Source organism: Halichoeres trimaculatus, unplaced genomic scaffold (genome assembly GCF_033239565.1).
Source record: "Halichoeres trimaculatus isolate MK-OKI-2021-1 unplaced genomic scaffold, fHalTri1.1 fHalTri1_scaffold_7, whole genome shotgun sequence".
In the NCBI taxonomy this organism is placed as follows: Eukaryota; Metazoa; Chordata; class Actinopteri; order Labriformes; family Labridae; genus Halichoeres; species Halichoeres trimaculatus.
Window position 1 is genome coordinate 26452877 of NW_027437185.1, and position 20001 is coordinate 26472877.

General features: G+C 39.6%; 1 protein-coding gene across 3 annotated transcripts in view; it reads left to right on the forward strand.

Annotated features, from left to right (window-relative positions):
• Positions 1-20001, forward strand: part of lingo2 (leucine rich repeat and Ig domain containing 2) — a 234568-nt gene that overhangs the window by 72729 nt on the left and 141838 nt on the right. For all 3 annotated transcript variants that reach the window (XM_074674611.1, XM_074674610.1, XM_074674612.1), the window contains one exon: positions 1654-1752. The gene's annotated coding sequence lies outside the window, so the exon portion shown is untranslated. The remainder of the gene's footprint in view (positions 1-1653; positions 1753-20001) is intronic.

Consider the following 20001-nt stretch of genomic DNA (forward strand, 5'->3'; position numbering starts at 1 on the left):
GAAAGTCTATCGGATGTAAAATTCAACTCAATTTATGGTTACAGTAGAAATGGCCGAGTTAAGTGTCTGAAATGTGGCTTAGCAAGTGGACTCACTAAGAAAGCCAGTGCTGCTGAACTTTGATACAGAGAAGACATTTGGCTGGTCTGGATTTTTTTTTTTTTATGCGTCAAAGTTTCATAATCCATTTTAAATCCAGTTGCAGTCTGGGTGAGAGTGTCTGGATAAGATGTCTTAGCAACTCATTGACTTTGCACTGTATTTGTGACCACCAAAGAAGGATAATATTTGTGTTGCAATACTGGCATGCTGTTATAGTGTTTCTGTAGATTTCAACCATTAAGTTGATCAACAGTGAAAAGCAAGCGGGATGAGATTTAAGATTCAAGACACAATAGTTACACATGCACAGAAAAAAAAAAATCAAAAAAAAAATCAGCAAGGACCACATAGTCCACAGGCGGCGCCAAAATCAACATCAGTAGTAGTAAAGTTAATTGTCCCCATGGGGAAAATCAAGTTGCGGCAGAAATCATACAAGGCATTTAAACATGCAATACAGATGTTGCATTACAGAACAAATCATGCTTCTTTAATCTAACTTCACATACTGGTTTATATCAAGTAAACAGGATGGAGGAGGTGTCACCCGACCAGCTGGGTAAATGTGACTAGAACAAAACAAAAACATACAAAAAAGCACTTATTTGTTAAGAGTATACATCAACTGAAAACTCCTCAGAGGTGCTTAAGTGATTTGGGAAGCCCATTTGCTGATGGGCTTTCAGATCTACAAAACTCAATATGCATAGACTCACATCATAAACATAATCTTGCATGTAACCACTGATTTATGCCATTCTCCTCTTTAATAGTTTACAAGTGGTGTTGGTTTCCCTGAGATAACCCTCCATTAGATCCTGGTGTGGACTTTAAGTGCAGCCTGTTGGTCAGACATGCAGAGTGACAAGTGCATGTACACCCCTGCCTTTTTTATGAATTCAGTTGTGTAATTCATGATACTATACAGTAGGCTGAATGTGCAGCATTCAATGAACCATAGCTGTCTACCCACAAACCACAGCCACAGTCTCATGACAGCAGCTGTGGATTCATCAAGTAGTACTAGTGATTTGCAAGACAAAGTAGCTCAATAAGAGGTTTCATCTGTCACTATGCCCTTTTGTTAAGTAGAACTAAATAGTCTAAACACATCTTAAAGGTTGGTTGGTTTTGAGTATGCTCCCTGGAGTTGCATTTGAGGAATAGCTGATGTGTATTTCTACAGACAGAGAGACAGAGTGTGTTCACTTTTTAAGCTTCTACCAAGTAGTATGGCGTGAGCCGCACCAAGGTTTCTCACTTGTCTTCCCCAGACTAAAATGATGGTGTAATGAGCCATTCTCTGGCAGCTATTTAGGCAGAAAAATGATCAAGTTGACCAGGCAAGGAGAGCGATGCTGTGCATATGTCATGCTGGTCTTTTCCTGCCTGCTTCCCTGGTGTGGTTCAGCTAATGTTCTTCCTTGGACTGACATTTCTTCAAGGATGTTTATCCTGGATCGCTGGGCATTTGTGGTGGCTGAATCGGTGAAAGTCGTGAGCTCACTCTCCATGTCTGCTCTGATTTGTGTTTCTTTTGTTTACTTTCAGACCCTGGGGTTAGTGACCTGTGAATAGAGTCACACCGGGGATACAACTTCCTTGCCTCTGTAACAGTGTATGGACATCTGACATTGGGAAGCCCAGCAGGTATGTCAAAACGAATTTCTGTCTTGTTGTGATTCTTGTTTTTTGCCTTTTCATTTCATTCAAACTCTTAAAAAAGGTCAGCTTTACACAAAGCTACATAAATACATAAAACATTACTTTAAAAATCCAGACTAAACATTGCATGCTGATTCAAGCATAACTCGTACACACACACGCACAAAAACTGCTTAAAATAATGCCCAAGGAGATTATTTACACAAAACATTAGTTTTCACAAAAAAAAAAAAAAACATGGGTAAAAAAGATGTTTAAAGAGTATCAGCATGCCGACCAGCACACCTTCTAACACCTTGCTTGGTGAGGAAGCCATTGATCTTGCTGGTTAACCAATTACATATCCTGTTGAAGGTCAAATGTGATTGTGTGGACAGGTACAGTGAATCTTCCTTTTTATCTTAAGATCAGTTTGGTCCTGGAAGGCAGAAACACACGTGCAATGTGTAAAGAGACAACGTTCAACTCCATTCTCAGAAATGCAACCCGTTTCACTGATAAATGAAAAAAAAGAAAAAAAAAAAAAAAAAAAGATTTTTCAGATGCAGGCCTGATGTGACTGTGCCATCTGTTCCAGTGTTTAGGTCCCCTGGCAGTGAAAGCCCAATTACCCCTAGTTTATTGTAAATCACAGATAATTAACACGTTTGTTATCCTCAACTTGGACTTGAATTTCATTTTCAGCATGGTACTGCCTGGTGTCATCACAGTGCCTGGTGCCTGTGTGGAAAATGGTTAAATTGAGATATTAGTAACTGCAATGAGTTCTGGGAGCACTGTGGGGTAATAGATAATACATGTTAGAATTGTCCTCCTATGTCCTTATTTCTGTAAAACACTGCAGCTAGTGGAGACAGAAAAAGAAATGGTTTGTACAGTGCTGCACACAGAAATAATACTACCCCCCATTTTTTTTTAACCATAATGCACCAGTCATGTTTAGAATGAAGTCTTAAAAAATACCAACATGACAATCTGCAGCTGTCATTTCTCAAAGAACAAACACAATGAACCAAGTTTGCCTGTGGTAGTTTGCTGATTGAGACGCCTGCTGCTGTCAAAGAGGTTCAAAATGATGCACTTGAGTGAATACAAGTCTTATAAGGATGGTGTCACAAAAACAGCTCTTTCAAAAGGTTTGAACAATCTTTTGACCCAAATGAAAAGCTGTAGACAGCTCTCCTTGTGACCATTTGCTTTACTCAAGGTTGTGAGCTGCCAGAAGTGATACTAAATCAGCTCACTACCTTAAAGCAGATTTTTTACTCGGAGTATAGATTCTTAAGAAAAACAACAGCTTTATTGTTGAAATAGAAGCTCAACCAGAATGTTGTGATATTACCTTTTTCATGTGAACGCAGGGTTGTCTCACTTAAATTGCATTGACATGGAATGAATAGAAAGGAAGAAAAACATAGTTAACTAAACTGAATCACCAGCCTCAGCGCTGCTTTCAAATGCTGAACAGCATCAAAGTGACATTTTCCTCCCAAAGGGCAGAGATGACAAAGAGTGACTTGCAGGGTGTCAGACACATATAACCAACATGCTTAAATGCCCGGCCTCAAATGCCACCGCTGCATGTTTTTGGTTAAACCTAATAGGCATGGCTGTGCGTTTTTTTTCACAGTCTCCTAAGCAGTGACACCTTAGGTTTGAGAAAAGGAGACCATAAAACCACAACATATAATGAAAGTTGCCACATAAAAGTAAGGAGTTTAACCCACACATCATTTAAAGGAATTATACCCCCAAATGTCAGACAAACAATATGGTAAAAACAAAGGAAATAAAAAGGACCGGAGATGGGGCAACAGCAAATACAGAAAACCAAAAACTTGTGGCTGCCTGCTACTTCATGTGTGCAGAGAGTCTTCAGTTAAAACAGCAGAGCCGACATAAAGCTCGAAAGTTTCAGAGCTGATACAAGCATGAGAGCTTTTTTTTTTATTTTGAAGAAGGCCTGCTGGTAATAAAGACATTCCTCGAAGAAATAGGAAACCACGTGCCCCGCCCAATCATTCTCATCCTGATGAAGGACTATGCACTCCCCCACATCAGTGGCAACGACGATGAAAAGCAGGCCTCACCAGAACCAGGGCATGAGTCAATAACACTTAAACACTCTATCTTATTTTTTTATAACTACAGAACTTTTGCCTGAATGCCTCAGGTACCAGCTAAAACACCCTCAGAACAGTGTCTTTGACCTTATCGTAGTCCGAACTCAACTCAATTGACAAAGAGGCAAAAGCTTGGCAGGCATAAGCGCTAATAGCACTTGACTGTGCTGACGGCAGACGGAGGAGGAACCGGGGAGACAGAAAGAGGGAGAGGAAAAAAGATAGGCTGCACATAACACCTTTCATGTCACTTTTTCAATAAAAGCACCCAGGCAAGATGAAGCAAGACTGGGACTGGGTGGAAATTAATGTGATCACGTCAGGAAAGGGACTGTGCTGAACGACGTGTGGAAGGAAAATGTGTCTCTCTGAACTCCCCTGCTGCCGTGAGGCATAACACAATTAGACTTTAGATTGTTTTTTCTTCTCCCTCTGCCCATCTGATTTCTGCTCTCGCCAGGCTATTCTCTTTCATCTGCTTTATTCCTCTGTATTGTCATAATGTAGCAGACCCTGAGTGCTCTCACAGATCACTGGTACAGCTTATCAGTGAAGTGGTGCCGCTTCAAATTGGGTGCCTTAATTTAGTCTCTCTACATTCATTCTTAGGATTACACTTTCAGGGGGAAAAGGCTGTGGTGGCAGAGAGGGAAGATAAACATATACTTTAGGTTGTGAGATCTAGAGTAGAGTGCATGGAAATGCAGATTTTTAAGACTAAATGAAGTTCCGGTGTTGAAGTTACTTATTGCTGTCAGAAATAGGAGCTCTGAATGATCCCCAAGAGTGTTTGAGAGATAAGCAGAGGTCAGGGTGACATCAGGTAAAGTTAAAGTGCAGGGAAAATCATCCCTCAAAATACTTCAGAGCTTTGTTAAGTTGATGACCACAGTGTTTGATGTGCTATGACCACAGTGCAAGGCAGCTGTGAGTTACATTAAACAGAAGTAATGAGATTTACCCATGTTACCTCACAATGGATTGCAGTTGATGGATTGAATATGGTTGATTATCAGGGATTCCAGCTTGAGGTATTTCAGTATGGCCCGCTTGCAATAAAAATGGATACAAATGTTGAACTCTGATTGAACTTCTCTCTTTCCAGTGCTGTCAGAAATATTAAAGACAAAGCATTGGCAGTACAAGTTTTTCTGTAGCAAGAAAGTCTAGTGAAATCTTTCCAGGAATTGCACAGAGACCTTATTGATGCTGACATACACATTGAGAAAACAGATATTCAAAGTCCAGCTTTCTATCCGGGGCGTTAAAGGTGTTTATATCCAGTCATTTTGTGGGTTAATAATGGGGAGATTCACAGTGATGCAGGCTTAAGAAAGTGCTGAATGACACTGTCAACAGGTGACCTAATAGTGGCAGCTCACATCTGAGCAGTCAGGAGGCATTGGAAGTACTGAAGAACTTCTCTCCTTGCTGTCTGATCCTCTTCAAAGCATGTGTAAGGGGTTGACGAACAAAAGAGGCAGTGAGTTAAGAGAGGTTTTCTAAACCATTGATTGCTGAAGGTGATCTTATATGGTACAAATAAAGGAAAATTTAACTCTAGTGGATGGTTTTGCTTGCACGGCTGATGGTATACTTAGGTGGTTCTTGCAGCTGACTTCTGTTAAGGAAACACAGTTCAGTGTTGACAAAGATTATAGATTTTAGCCCTGGCAGCGAAAAAGAGCAGTCACAGCAGTAGCTTAAGAAAAATCTTACTTGCCTTTTCATTGTGGACGTTTTAATTTTCACTCTGCCAAAGGTCTTTTTTCAGATGTCTTGGCCCTTTCTGCTTTGTAACAGGATTCATCAGAATTAGAATCAGAAAACGGCAGAAATACAAGGTTTGTAAGGAAATGTCTGCAGTTCCTCATGTTAACAATTTTGGAGGCCAGTGTGAGATGTAACATGGAACTGTATGGAAGGTTCATAATGTATTCATTATAATTATGGAAGGTAAATGGCATTCAGTGAAACTGCAGCTGTGAAGAGAGTCCAGTAGACTACTAAGCCAGTGAGGCTTATAATTTTACTGAATTTTAATGGGTATGTTTACCCACTGACTGACTCCTGCATTAGGATATGCTCCATTTTTCGACTTGCCGTCAGATGCTCATGTTTTCATAGGCGGCTTTCAACATAACTAGAGCAGCTGTCTTCAAATTTGCATTTCAGATTGTTTTCTAAGTCATCACTCATGGACGTGAGGGCTGAAACAATATTCATCTGTGGCCATGCTTTACCAGAACGAATGTAAAGGCATGATTAAGCCATTAAGGCCACATCTGCCAGCCTAATTTCTTTTTAATTTGCTGAGAACTCTGCTCTATATAGCTACAGTGGATGTGACATTTTGATTAAGCAAGGGCTGTAAAAATGATTACCAGAGGGTTGCAGAGGGTTACTGCTCACATCACTGTGGAGAGTAGTAACCAGAGGTCCACAGTGGCTTCCACTGCCAAACCAGCACACCCCTGAAATCACACTGACCTCCCTGCTATCATTACAGCAATCTGTGTCACACACTGTGAGCACAGAGACAGGAAGAGACAGCCACAATAAATGTCTGCGTGCAGGCAAACATACTCATTTTATACCAGTAAACCTTGTGCTATTTTATGTGATACTTTACTTTTACAGCTGAGCTTATTACATCAGTGTATTTACATCTATTTTAAAGCTTTTTGTCTTGTGGTAAATCCCTCTTGAGAGTTTCTTTTTTTAATACTGCCTTTGGCATAAACACTGGGACTAGAAATAGAACTCTCAGATTAATTTGACACAGAGTGCCAACTTGAAACACTGAAACGCCAACAGAAACCATGAATGATTGTGGTAAACACTGTATACATGCCTAAATAAATGATTTCTGGTTTGTAGGGAGAAGTCCTTTTTTGACGCAAAGCATATCTTTACACGTCGTAGATAAGGACAGAGCTAAATTAAAGATGACATTTATAGGGTTTTATTTTTATGTCCAAAGTCAGTTTTTGAATTAACTCATCCATCCATCCATCCATCCATCCACTTATATAAAGTGCAGGATACCACCAACAGCAACCAGCTGTGGTAACCATCACCTTGCACAAAAGTAGAATGCTGGAAGAGGTCAAAAATTAATCAAATTCAAATGATATTTTTACCAACTTCTAAACTTTTTTCAATGATTTGTAATATTGGTATTTCAAAATAAATAGCAAGTAATGTTCCTAAGTCACCAGTGTTCCTGTGGATTACAGCTTAAAATAGTTACTCAAAAAAAAAAAAAAAAAAAAGGGGGATAAATATGTAAATGTGTGTCTACCCCTGCACAGAGTTGCTGGATAAAGTTTCCAGGAGTGCTGGAGATATATTAAAGCAGAGGATGAATAAGTTTCCACCCTCCACTCAGCATCCTGTGTCTGCGGTGAAGCGGTTTAATGATGTGAGGTAGAGGAGGATAACTAGTGAGCTCTTTTTTCATGTATATACAGCCACAGTTAAAACATTTGAATAAAAGGTAAATAATTGGTTTCACATATGTAATTTTTACACCATATGAATATATCTGAAAAGAACTCAAGATTGGAACTTTTAGAGTTTAGAAAAGTTTCAAACACATTGTTTTATTCTTACAGTTTGAAGTTAATTGGATGTGATTTTTCCTGAAGTTTCATGAATATGTAAGCAGTGCTGCACTCAGCACCTAACTGTTCCCATGCTTAGCACCACCTCAGCACATGACTTAATGCCAGCACTATACCCTGATGTGATGCCATTGTAAGGATACACATATCTTTGTGACATCCAACACAATCACATCCAACACAGTCTCCCTGGTTGTTTTGATGAAATTTGTGCGTGCTGGAATGATGAAATATCAGCGGCAGCTCAGTCAGCAAAGGCACCCAGCATCGGTAGCTGCAGTCATAATAGACCAGGGGATTTTAGGATTGTGCAAAGCATTCTGTGCACATCCTTGTCAAAGCACAGTTTGACTGGTACTGCGAGTGGGATGTGGCAGACAAACAAAAGAGGGTGAGGACTGTCGGAAAGTGGTGATGTCTGTGCAGTTGTCTGTTCTGACTAATGTTGCAAAGCCAGAGCAGGGAGAAGCAGTCAGCACTATGGACAGCTCAGCTCTGTGTTGTGTTCACTTCAGGACCTTGGACAGCTCCCCAGGGATCTGACAACACTAAGGGACTAATGCATGTACTGGACAGACACCTGTGCTTTTTTCCCTTTTCACTTGTCTTCACTTGAAAGGTTTCATCATTTTAAATTGATTACTGGAATTGTAGCTAATTAGAGGCCTATCTTAAAATCCAGAGTGAAATTTAAGTGAAATCAACTTTTATTATCTTGTTGAGCTGTTTTTTGAACTCGCAGCCATGTGAGGTAACCTTGATAACCTTTAAACTGCTCCAGAGCCAAAACTTGCAGAAAGTGGATAACCATTTTTCTGGAGCTTTGTTCTGCAGAACTTTTTTTCTTTTTTTTTAGCAGGGAGCTGTCTGCAGAATGACTTAATCCTGCAGACATGATTAAGTCATCTTTTCAAGCCTTATCGCACTTGAGTATGACCTGAGTTTATAATGGCTACAACCTTATGCCCCATTAAACAAACACCAGTATTTTCATTTTCCTAACTTAATTCACAGAGATAAACACATTTTTCAACACAAAAGCAGCTTACCTTAAAAAGAGAAATATGCCAAGGACACATCATACACATTTAACAGCCTTACTAAAAGACTTGATGGGAATTCATAATCTCTGCCTGCCTAATAAAAGTAAATTATGAAACAGTTGCAATAAATAAGTAAGGTTCTTCCAGGGTCAGAAGTATCAACCCTCCCAGCCAAAGCTAACAGTTAATTATGTCTGTATGTTTTCTCTCTACATTTCCTGTCTTTAACAGCTTTCACCAGAACTGTATGGCTGGTTTATTGTTTTGTAGATTGAATCAGTTAAATTCTTACTGCAAAGGCTGTTCAAACTCTCTTTGTGGCCTCTGAAAGACTTCATAATTTCAATCCTAACCTGGAATGCCTTCTTTTGATTGTCAATGTTGTCTATTGCTGCCTATTTTTTTTTTACATGTGATCATCCTTTCATTGTGACTGCATTTACACCTTGATTTGGGCATTCATAAAGGTGAAAGAGCAGCTAACGAGCACTGTGGGCCTGGTCATGGAGCGTAACATATGTTCAGTCTAATTAAGGTGTTCAGGGCTGGTCTGACAGCCCGGTTTCTTTTGGCGTTTCTATAGTGGTGATGTTTAGAAATGAGGACACATGCCTCATTATTTAGGAACATGATATTAAAAGAAGTCTACCAGAATTCAAAACCAAGTCAGTGGCATCTTTCTTTCACAAAATCTTAGCGGGGTTTAGCTCCACTTCTTCCACAATCCAACATTCTAATCCTTTTCTCACCGTTACACTCCCAGTGAGGCATCATGCTGTGTACTATATGTCAGGCGGAAATGGGGATTCCTTGTAGTACAACAACATTTTCTCAACAAAGTGCACTTGGAAAAAGTTCGAAAGGTAAGCTGCGTTTTCAGGAGTTTATGAAGTATAAATATACACCTCTTAGATGAAAATTGCTGTCAAAGACAAATATTTTCATAAAATTCATCATGCAGCACAAGGATCATGCTGTGTTTTAACTCAAGTTTGAAGCAGCAGTATTCATATCCTGAGCCTTTGTTTTGTTGTTTTGCTTAAGAGACTATGCACACTTTGAGAGCTGTACAAGAAATCTGGAGATTGTCTTTGTTCTCTATCTGCATTATTTCCCCTGTTTATAGTTAATGATGCTTTTCCTTCCTTCAGATATACTTCATTATTGTCTGGCAGGAAGCTGACCTGTTATTATCACTAACAGGATACATTATTCTGAAGTCAACCATTGGAAGCTTTAATCATGCAGCTAATTCCCCATGTTAAATTTATTCCTTTCTCACTTCTTTCATTTTCAGGTATTGTACTTTCTTTGTGAGAAAAAATAACACTTCAAAATAGATATGCTTCAGTCACAACTTCTAATTCCAGCATTAGAATTGTGGTTGTTATTTGTTTGAATGCCAATGTGTAACAGCCAGGGGTAAAGAAAAAAAATAAGGTTATTCAGTGCATATTGTGTGGTTTTGGTATCATGATAAAGATAAAATTTGAGAAACTAGATGTTATTGTTTCTCCTTCCTCCCCTTCCTCCCCTTTCTTCTCTCTTAACTTTATCCTTCATCCAACCGTAAATGGATTTCTGTCTTCTGAGCTCAAAAGTTTCCACAACAGCTTTTCTGTTTAGACGAATGTCTATCATGAAGCAGAGCTCAGAATTTACTTTTCGACCTAGTAGCACTGATGTGACCGACTTCAAAAAGTCAGATGCACCCATTGAAAATAAGGAAGCAGCACGATAAACTGCAAACACAGCATTTCCTGTGCTGTTTGGAGCTGTGTGGAACCATTCAAAGTCTCTCAGCCACTCTTTGAAAACTGTGACCTTTCCTTGCATCTACCTTGACAGCGCATCCTTATTCAGTACATCTCAGTCCTCATAGCCAACTTAAGGAGCTACCTTTTCCATAATGTTTGCTACCCTATGAGAATAAATAAACAAATAAATAAATGGCCAACCATTCTTTTCATCTTGTAGGGTATAGAAAATAGAAAAAAATCAAGGTTTCAGCACAACAATAATTCAAATCCAGACATATTTTGAGGCCACACATTGAATTTTGGGAGTGTATATGACCAAACCGATAACAGCTTTGTTATAGACATTTGACCACAGCCTGCTCTACATATGAATGCTAATGATGCAAAGTTGAGATTGCACATTATAATTTTTTGTTATAATAATGACCCTCCTTTCTTTTGTCAGTAATAAAAAAAAGCAAGTAGTTCAGAGATTATTGGCTTTTTTGTCTTTTAAAGGCATTTGAAACTTTCCGTAGCATTGACATTTTGGGAATGTTTTCATAACTTCACATATGTGGTGTCAAAAAACATGAACAGTCAGCATACTGTCAACGCCTGCAGTAAATCTGATAAGGTCTCTTCCCTATCTGCATTAAACATAGCTCATTATTTTTAAAAGCAAAGTGTGATCTGCATTCCGCCCTGCGCACTCATGTTTATGGATTATGAAAATAGAGGATGCGAGTTTTCATCATGCTTTGACTGTAACATTTCAAGGCGCAACCCAGTTACCAGAGCCAGCATCACCTCGTTCTGGCCTCTTCATCTCCACTACAGAAGGCTGCTTTCACACCTGCCAGAGCCTCCCTCCCTCTCTCTGTCTCTTCCTTTACTTTCCTCCTTCTTTTTTTTTTTTTTTTTGTTAATTTGGATTAATGCCCACATTTTTTTATCATGTTGTCCAATTGTTGAATCTATAATAACAGCTTTGTGCACCAGGCAAGTACAAGAAGACAGACAGACTGATCATTGCCTGCTTGATATTTTGGATATAAACTCAGGTCATGACGTAAAAAGATTCATATTCTTTGCTACTCTAGCACTCCCAATATGGCCTTTCCTCAGCGGGGTTAATCAGGGCACCACAACTAGACTAGTCGTACAGATGAGACACTCCTCATTGTAAAGAAACACCATTCGATCTCTCCTTATTGTCACTCTTTTGAGCTAGCCTTTAGCGGGAGCTTATATCTTAAACTGTCTTCCCAATAGCTCAGTACGGCTCTTATCTCCGGCACAAGAAGAGATTTAGAGGGAGGTGGGGGAGCTTTCAGTCATTCACTGTAGGATGTCTCCTGCAGGCCAGACTATAAAGAAATACTGACGACCCCCATCAATGATGTCTTTGAGAGATGGCTATGAAGATGGGTGTTAATAACATGGCGCAGCAGGCAGCAGGGCATGGTTTATTGACAGGAGATATACAGACATTTGCAACACACGGTGGTGGTAACGGATCGGTCTGCAGATAAAACAACATGGATGGTTCATAAAACTAGAGAGATGGCTCTATTTTCTTCATTGATTTTTCTCATATTTTTGCTATAAATACAAGTCTGGATGGGGTAGAAGTAAGCGTCTCAATAGTTCATATTGCTGTAATGTCAGTACTAGCCCTTACAAAATCAAGATGTCACTTTCTTTTGCTGTCTGCTGAAAGTGTTCAATAACTGCTGCAGATTGGGTGAAAAGTGGGGTCACATCTGGGGAAACAGACAATCAGTTTTTGGTCCAGTGGAAGTTCAAATGTACCTTTAGTAGCAGTTGTGTGCTCCATGTTGTGTCAGAAAGCGATTCAGAAATGTTGATATAAACGGTTTCTATGGGTCCGGATTACTAATAGTTACCTACAGTCTTGCAGAAGTCACATGTGACTAGCAGCCATCACCATCTAAGTCCTTGTCTTTCCTTTTTTTTTTTTTAGAGTTAACACATTAAAACCCTTGTGTTCACTGAGACCATTAAAGAACGTGAAACTCCATGTCAACCACTGCAAAGGCAAGCTGCAGGGAGGAGGAGTGGGAGGTGCTTTTTAGGTGTTCAGTGTACACATTTTCCGAGGCGTCTCTGACTTTGAAGCAGTCTTAGGTGGGCTGTCGGCTTAGCTTATGCAATACTGCTAGATGCATGTAACATTCTTGTTCCCCTATGGACACGCATGGAGGCTCTGCCAGTCTGCACAGTCCAGACCATAAATCCCTTGGCAGTGTCTCCTACAAATATAGTGATGGTTTGAATTCACTTGGTGTATCTGAAACATTTTTGATGGTAAAAACATAACACATAGATGATCATACTTCTAATTTCTGTCAACTGTATCTAAAAAATGAAAACATGTCACATCACTGACACCATTTAAAGCTCTTACCTCCTACAATGTCAACATGAAAAGCAACTTGTGCCTTTACATTTCAACTTCTCTGCACTGCCTTGTTTACTCGCAGGTTTTTGGGGTATTGATTTCTTCATTCTTCGTATCTCTGTGTAAAAAGCAGAAGCAAACACGTCTTCATTTCACCTCTTCTCTGGGAAACAAAGCACCATCAGCGACAGAACAAAATGATTTGATTAGGTATTCTTGGAGAAAGAAATAAATAAAAAAACATGTTTACACTAAACCATCCTGACTCCATGTATTTATGCTCTGATTTTCCCCTCAGTTTCTCCTTCATTTGAAGTTTTTCCGTGCCTTGCCCAGCTCTCAATTTATTCCCCCATTTATTTATTTATTTCCACAATTTCCCTGCATTTATATGTCTGGAATTTGTATGAGACACATTATTTGCATTAGTGGCTGTGCGGAATGAAAAATTGAACTCCATTTTCTGGCTGTGTGGTTCACCCTTGTTTGTTCCCTGCCCTTTATTTCTTTTGCTCGGCATTTGACATTATTTGGCCAACTTGTTTGCTGTCATACCCGGTTTGTTCAACTCTGTGTTTGTCTGCTTTAGTGTTTGTCTTAATGTTTACAGATAGCAAGGATGTATTTGTTCTCTCTTGTTTGCTTTTTCTGTTTAGTGAGGAGGATTTGCTGCTGCACTTGTAGTGAACAAAAGTAGAGAGAGGAGCTGTGAGTCCCTGCAGCATGTGCGCCGTGCTCGTATTTTAAATGGAGCTCTACTGAGAGGCACGTTTCCTGAGGAAATATATGAACCCACAGCTCTTCTATCAAAGGTGGGCACATTAGCAGGTCCAGTGATAAGCTTCCATATTTCAGTTTGATGACAGTGTTTATCCATCTTTATGGGCAGCCTTTAATTGCAGGTTTGTGACAAACTGCAGCCTAATGCAGGTTATATCAGTTACACAGAACAAAGAAGCAGATATATGACCAAGCCTAAAGAAAGTGATGTCTTTTACAACAATACTGATACTGACATCTTGTTCCAGTTGGTCATTGCAATCATCTCATATCCTTCAATACAATACAGTGCAAAGTAATTCATTAATCCATGACGGGGAATTCAGAGTTACAGCAGCAAAAGAAAGTAGAATATGTGATAAACTTGAAGAGGATATAAATAGAATGATGTAAGTGTCAACTAAAAGAGAAATATCAATCAGAGATGACAGCTTGGCCATAATTCCCCAGTCAGGCACCACCTCCACAGGGTCCAGGACTGAGCTGTCTGTTCAGTCTGTTCAGTCTCACTCTCCTTCCAATGTAGCATTCGTGTTTGGTGTTAGCTCCATTAGCCATGTCCATGAAGAGCACAATCCTACACTGCTGGTATTCCCTATGATTCTGGGCATTGTCATAGCATGTCTAGCTTGTCCATCTTATCGTAGCTAGACCTTACACTCCCCGTAACAAGGGGTGACAGGACAGGTCTGTGTTGTCTCATCTTAGCTCTCACCACAGTACCAGCACGACGTCCTCTCCTCCTTCTCCTCAGCTCATGAAACACCAGGCTTAGCAATGGTTTGCATCAACATGCTACAGGTTGCTAACAGCTGATTTTTTTCATGTAAACAATGCAACCATGGTTCTATGTAGAATCTCCAGACAAACACAAAAACAAAAAAAGTAAAAACACCACCTCAGACATAACCACTTTGGTGTCCATGATCAACCAAACAGCGAGCGATTAAAAAGTTATGACAGGCTTAAATACAAAGATGATGAAAAAGATATGAAACAATTTTTAAAAAAAGGGGGACAAGGAAGAGATAGCTGCTGCAAGAGGCAGCCACTCGGTCGTCGCCCAGTGTATTAAACAAAATAAGCTCCCTCTTCTTTCCAAGGACTCAATTTGTGCAACACCAATCAGCATTCTCTCTCAGCTTTTGGCCTACTAACTCTTAATTTACCAATTTACCAAATATTCAAGATGCAGACTACTCTTGCTTATAAACACAACCTTTTTTTTTCTGATGACTAACCAATTGCTCCTTATTTCTCTTAAGTTCCTGCCTGGACACTCTTGTTTTTATTTTCTTGTGGTAAAAACTGACTAAATTAATCATCAACTGAAATGAAGTTGTAGCTAAAATGCGTGTTGGAAAATTGTGAGCCTGGAAATTGGGTCTTCTTTTCAGCAGAGGTGTCAAACAATTTTCTTTGTCAACTCAAAATTTTTGTTCTTTCAGCACTCCAGCTTCTACATAATCTATCCATAATTAGCCATGGATGAAACAAATAGATCTGCATGTTCTGACAGTATGACTACATCCATTTTATATCTCCACCATAAATATCTGCTCAGAGAAATGGCATCAAATTACCAGCTTTACAAGAAAATAAAAGGTTAATATTTACACAGCACAGCGAGTTGTTTATGTTTTTTCAGCCTCCTGTGAAGCCCACAAAGGTAAAGAACAAATAACCAAAACGTTGGTGTTCAAGCAATAAAGTCTGGCAAATCTTGTCCCTGTGTGAACCAGAGGAGTCATGTTCATATGAAAGGCCCCATGTTTGGGCAGGAGGTTTATTGCCATAACATGAGGACAGAAATGCCATCTCTCTCTGGTAATAAGAGATGCTCGGAGGTGGCAATGACCAGTCTGATATCTACAATACTTCCCGACCTTTGACTTTATGCAGTCTGTCCATGTCCAAGCAAACATCTAGGTCACAGAGCAGCAAATGTCAACTATTCCCACTGGAATAGTTGTGATTTGGTCCCTGGGGATAAACCAGGCCCTTCATTTCTTTTTTCTCTCAGCTTCCCTTGATCTTTCGTTGCATCCTTTTCCTTTTAATCTTCCTCATTTTTCCTCTCTTGTGCCCTGCTGTCTACCTTTGATCCTCTCTTATTTCCTGTTTTCTCTTCCTTCCTGTCCCTGCGCTGTGGCACACAAGACCTGTCCACTTGCCTGTAGAAAGCATTGTGGTAATGTTGTGTGGCAGTTGCTGAGGACAATGGCCTGGGGGTGTTTTGTGATGTAATGATCCCTGCCATCGCCTCTCACCCCCTCCAGTCACTTAAGAGCGAGAAGGGGATGGAAGGTAACGGGCCAAGTGAAAAGGAAAAACATGCATACAGTGGAGCAGTGCTGGGAAACTGTATCCAAACTGAGTTTTTCAAATGGGCAGAAGTAAACTCAGATATTGCAGAAAAATCAATGCTTAAAATGGAGTACATAAGACACCTTGTTTTTTCAGCCAGGCGTGGAACTGCTCAGTGACGAGCTGCATAAAGCTGCTCAGTGAAGCTGCAATATCTGAATCAGTTCAACTTTATTTCTGTGAAACAAGGCTATACTGGGAAAGGGCATGCACATACTCACCAAATGTTTTCCTGTTAATTAAATGTCACTTTGGCTTTTTATGCTTTAACAACATGGCAGGGAAGAAAATGAGATTCAGCATCACCTCAGAATTGCTTTTCCCTGCTTAATTTTTCAGATGTAACGAAAGTCGCCCGACAAGATGAGAATTTTATCTTGGATAACCTCTTTTTTTTCTAACTATGCTTTTACAACATAAATACAGGAGATAATCAGGAAGCAGATTGGGAAAAATGTATGGTAGCAGAAAGCGAGGGTTAAGACTATAACAAGATCTTTTGTGTCTTTGTTTTTTGGGAGCTAGGTGCAGCGATTTAAAGCTTGTCATTTTTTCTTTCTGTGTAGGGGGAAGTTATCAGAGTTGAGGAATACTTTTAGCATCTTAGCTAATATCCCCAACTGTCTGCTGGGTCAGACATGCCTCTGAGTATGCCTAAAACCAAAAGTTGGATAAATGTTACTCTTTTTGCACAAGGTTGTAAAAATGTGAATTATTACTACTCCATTGGTCTTCAACAGCTTTTGGGGCCAGTCTCACAAGGATATTTGTGGAACTGCAGTTTTATGCATGCGTTATCAGCGTCATTTAAACATTAGATATGCTGCTTGGTCAGAGCATAAACCATGTTGTAAATGAGGAGGAAATCCATGTGCCCAAAGCCACAAAGTCATCATTAGTAGCATTCTTGCTGTGCAGAAACTGTGGTTCAATTAACCATTTAACCAGCTGAGAGTAAAATGGCAAATGAAGATTAGGTTATGCATGGCTGATTAAAATAAACAGTTGATTCATATTAAGACAGTCCCAGCAATGCAACGTTAATGCATTATGCATTACTGCAAATTTCTTTAACGCTGCTAATTTTTGTGATGCATGGTTAATGCACATGGTGTGCCCTGTGGGAAATTAAGAAGCATTGTTGAAAAAGTCAGTTGGAAATAGGAAAAAAACCTCCCTGAGTAGTCATGGATATAGAAACAGGTCTGTTTGAACAGCAAGTTCAACATGACTGGAGTTACCACAGCTGGCCAATTACAGCAACACAGTGTGGTTGGACACAATTTTAAACAATATGTTGGTTGATACATGTGTTTACAGTTTAACACAGCATTGTAATAGTATAAAGTAACCTTGGATTTAGATAAATTTGCCCAAGTGATGTCACTCATTAAGCTTGAGTTTGCTGTGTTATATGTTCATTTTTCCATTTCTTTTTAGCCCTCACAACTCCACACAGTGTTCTTTGTTTTAATCTTTGCCACTGCAGGAGTCATTGTTTACTAGAGCCATACTGACTACCTCCATTTCAGTGGCAAAGGCATTATGCAAACACATCATGATTTAGAACAGCTGCTGTCCATTGTGCAGGCAGACCAGGGGGCTTTAAGGCTAACAAGTGACCCAAGGGTCAAACACTAACAGAACAAAGTCTATTTGGAAACAGTTGGATAAGTTGTTTCTGGCTGTTTGCTCAGGACTCAGTTGTATCTCACTTACTTATACAGTTGCCTGTTTGCCCATGGCTCCAGATTTGAGTTGGATTTAGTTTTACTTTCTCCGTAATCCAGCATGTCTGCTATCATCTGCTCAAGATAATGCTGATAGGTAGTACGGGTGGAAGTGTGTTTAGGATTCTGACGGGATGTTCTCAGCACAGCCAGAGGTTGATTTCAGCTGCCAAGACAATAGTACTTTCGAGAGAGGACAGCCAAGAAAGCCACAGTTTGAGTCACAACAGAAAGGTTTAAATCCAGTGTTTGTTTCCGTCAGAATGTAGTTGCTCACAAATACATGCAGAGATGTGAATTCACTTTAAACCTTTTCAGCTAACAAGTGATGTATATAATTATGGAACAACTCATTTAAAATGGATGAAAGAGGAACATACATCAGCTGCTTCCTAGCTCCGCAACATGTCAGTCAGGATACCATGTCTGGGTTTAAAAAGGAGAGAAGACAAGACTTTTCAAGGAAGTATACTCTAATGATTAGAGAAGCATGGGCTCCATTTCTGTGGTGCAGAAAGATCAAATTGGTGTCTCTATAGTGGTTGCAGCAAAAGCTGAAACGCTGTTCAGTCTTGAAAACAGAATTGCTTAAAAACCCTTAAGCAAGGGTGCACAGAGTCATTGCACAGTAACATGTCTGAGAACAATGCTTTGTGAATCGAGCCAACATAGCTGTCATCTCTGGAGTACGCAGTAGACCTACATATACCAGTCAAAGTCTGTTCTAACTGAAATTCAACTAATAGGAAGGAAATTGTCAGTAATTAAAATGTACATCAGAAGTTCTTGTTGAAAATACTCCACAGGCTGCTCTCCCATCTGTTAATTACTCTATGAGAGGCTTGTTAAGTGAGTGCCTCTGCAATATGCTCATTCCAAATACATGCAGCTGATGAGAGCGGCTACAATGATGAGTTTTAGATTTGTGTTCGTTTAAGCCAAATTTAGATCACTTTTTAAAAATACTTCAAAATAAGGACTGCAGTCGCCTCGTTGAAACCTCTTATTTTAAATCTTTTTTTTTTTTTTTTTTTTTTTTTTTTTTTTTCCATAATCATTGGTTATGACGCAAAGCAAAGCAATACTTCATACTTGTTTTTGAGTCCAAACACAACATATAAATTTAAATATGCACATAAATGAACAGACTGAAAAGATTTTTACTCAGGTCAGGTTGAGGAGATGATTCAAAATATTCCCTTTCAGGACAGATTTAGGAGATGAGTCATAACTGCTCTGTAAATATTGCATCTGCACCATATGGTTTAAAATCACTGAAAGCTTCTGGAAAAGAATATTTTCCTTACTGCACTGAAATCATCCTGGGTTTGGATTGATGATGCAAAGTTTCTTTTTCATTAATTATCTAATCTCTACTGGTATCTTTATGCTGCACTTTGAGAAAATTATAAAAGACCTCATCCATTAAATTGTCAGCATGTGGCTGAGTCAGATGTACAAGTACAACCCATTACTGTCCTTGTTCCTTTATCTTCTTTAAATATAACAAAGGAGATGTAGCTTTTGAAACAAAGATTAAAAAATGCACTCATCTCATAGTTACATTTAAATCCAATGAAGCAGATTATAATGGAGAGTTGTTAAGAAGGGATAAAAAGCTGCATATCCACCAAGTGGTTCAGTTTGGTCCGTCTTAGTAAGGCGCGCATTTTGTGTTTCCTAATCCTGAGACAGATCCCCAAATAACTGAAATGAGCTGTCACACTTTTTGGGACCCTTCCATTTGGGGTGCAAGACTAAATTGATCAGATCCCAGAAAGTGGAGTAACAACACTGCAGACCATTGATTGGTCAAAAGAATCGTCAGTTACCATGTGACAGCAGTTATATTTCTCCTGGCGGCACTCAGCCTTCTTTGAAACAAAGCTTGATTGTGCTTTGTAACAAGAGCCACACCAAAATCACAGAGGAGGTGAATCGTTAGGTATCTTTCATCATTGCTCTTTATTCACTGTTGTGTTTTTCTTCTTTGTTGGATTTATCAGCAGCTACACTGTGCTGCGCTGCTGTGGCGTCACGCTAATACGCAACTGATGCAGCTATCGGCATCTGGCTTACACAATGCCCACCACGAGGGGGCTCAGCTAGCTGTGGAAACGCAAACAGGATCAGGCCTCACCGATCCAAACTGTATGAAACCGTACTGATCCAAATCAGCCTGCTTGGTGGAAACAAGGATAAAGACTTTTTTTTTTTTTTTTTTTTAAGTTAATTTGAACTGGTGTTGTGAGAGGTGCTTGTCGAAAGTAAATGTGATACCTTCTAAGTATCCCTGCCAGCTTGGCCCCTTTGTTACGACACTACCAAGGAAACCAGCAGAAAAGCCTTCAACCACTGTAGTAGTCAGTACTTCAGACAATTGTGACTCAAACCCAAATTT